The sequence below is a fragment of the Diabrotica undecimpunctata genome, chromosome 2 (genome assembly GCF_040954645.1).
Source record: "Diabrotica undecimpunctata isolate CICGRU chromosome 2, icDiaUnde3, whole genome shotgun sequence".
Lineage (NCBI taxonomy): Eukaryota > Metazoa > Arthropoda > Insecta > Coleoptera > Chrysomelidae > Diabrotica > Diabrotica undecimpunctata.
In genome coordinates, this window is record NC_092804.1 from 94,404,555 (window position 1) to 94,407,046 (window position 2,492).

The following is a 2,492-nucleotide window of genomic DNA, read 5'->3' on the forward strand; positions in this document are numbered from 1 at the left end:
AGGGGACGGACCTCCGATCGTTCGTTTCCCGAACACTTAAAACAATTTCGTTTGAGGGTATTTTCCCTACCACAACCGTGGCAGAAAATACGGGTACGAGGGATGCCGCAATCATAAAAAGTATGACCAGACTCACGACAATTCCAGCACACTACAGAAGTTACAACTGAAATATTACGCTCAGGGCCCTTAGGTTGCCAAGAACGGTGTCTAAAAGAATTTTGGTGACCGAAAGAGTCAGAAGAGTGTTTGGAAGTGGTTGGAGGTTGAGAAGACCAAGATAAAGTTTCCTCCAAACGTTTACACTTCTCGGTTATGTCTGCTATACTGTTGATGTCTACTAAAGCTAATTGTTGATTATAAAATGGCAATAGACATTTCAGAATAATCCTAATTTTTTCAGAATCTGTTAAAGGAGTCTCAAGGCGACTACACATACCCAAAATGTTATTGATAAACATCGTAACAGACTCATTTGGCTTCTGTTTACGATTTTTGATTTGGTCTAGAAGGTCATCTTGAAAAGAATATGGTAGAAAATCAGACTTAAGTTTCTGAGCCAAATCAGACCAATTAGAAAAATTATTGCGATTGTTTCTAAACCACGTAAAAGCTGCGCCTGTAAACAATTCAGCAGAAGCTGCAAAAAGATCATCTTCACTCACTCCTCTCGATACACGAAGACATTCCACCCTATCCAAAAAAGAAATTACTTGGTCATAATGACCTTCACCAGAAAACGAAATGCCCCATTTATATACCTGAATAGGTTTGGGGTGTAGAAATGAGTTAGCTGCTTGGACAGAAGAAATAGGAGTTGAAGTAGCAATTGGATTTACTCGTGAATCAAGTTCACCCTCTAGGCTAAGAATTCGGATTGAAATTGAGCGTTTATAAGATTGCTGCTCCTCATTCGAACACGACAATAAATGAACACGGCCTGAGACATGAGCTAGACGTGATATCAGCCTGGAGTATAGGCTATCTTGGACAGTCCCTCTAAAATCGGATATCCTTTTAGCCAAATCATCCACAGTCTCATCAATCTCTTCTTGCTGCTCTAGAAAAGGAATACTTGTGGCAGAAATTTGTCGAAAGCTTCTGTTTCCTTCTTCTTGCCTTAAAGCTCCACGCAATAGTTTGCGTTTTAAATCCACATTGGAAGATTCGTCAATGGTGATCTCCCTAATTCTCAACTCATAATCCAATTCCTTTGCTAACAAGTGTTCTACCTTGAATGCAGACATTAGGAAAACCAATGACAATAGATGTACCAACACACCACAAAATCAATCCAAGAATAATCTAAAGTTATTCACAAAAAATTTCAAAATGGTTAAGTAAAGTTAAGTAAATATAAATTTGAATCCTTGAAGCAACACACAATGGTTTCAACAAGTATATGGTTAACTAATAATTGAATATAAAAATGCGAAAATGGTTGCGTTTCGATTTAATTTGAGCTTCTTACCACTCCCTGACACGTGTTTCTGGGTCTTCCCGTCATCAGAGAGAGCTTGTAAGAAAACTCAAACTAAACCAAAACGCACCGGCTACTCGGCAATTATAGACAAAATAATTACCAGAGTATGCTACTAGAGACATCTAGTGATGAAAGATGAAGTTAAATGTGTCGATAGCAATTAAAGTAAATTGTATACTCACGCTTAATCAAGCCATTAAGAGCGATACAAGAAAGATAGTAATTTACATGGGTAAATTGTTGATGCTTAGTGGAATATAAATATTCCCAGCATCGCTCTTAATGGCTTGATTAAGCGTGAGTATACAATTTACTTTAATTGCTATCGACACATTTAACTTCATCTGAATATAAAAAACCCACCAATATTGGCTAATATATATATATATATATATATATATATATATATATATATATATATATATATATATATATATATACATATATATATATATATACATATATATATATATATATATATATATATATATATATATATATATATTTATTTACGGTAACAATTGACTTCCCACATGTAAAGTTGTAGGTTCAATTGGCTTCCGCTGGTCAATTGGCATCCGGTATTCGGATGCCAATTGACCTCTTCAAAATAATATCAGAAACGCATAGTGGATGATATTATAAGGCTCTTTACGCGATATGAACCCGGAATCCAATTGGACCGTTTTTTGATTCGTAAATAAATCGTAGTTCGAGGCAAAAAATAAGCAGCGCCACCATCGATTTGTGTATATTGAGTTGAAGCGATATTCATGTCGTTACAGCTTAGCGGTTCAATTGGCATCTACAGGATGTGATACGATTTTGGAAGCCAGTTAGTCACTTAGATTGTCTTAGATTCCAGGTTTATAAAGGTTCGAGTAACATCTGGTCGATTCGCGTTTGAGTTTAATTCTTAGAATGGATATTTTTTGTTTAGTTTTTGGATTTACAATATATTATTGGTTTTATCTTACTTTCTTGTTATCTGCAGTCTTTTATTCTTTTT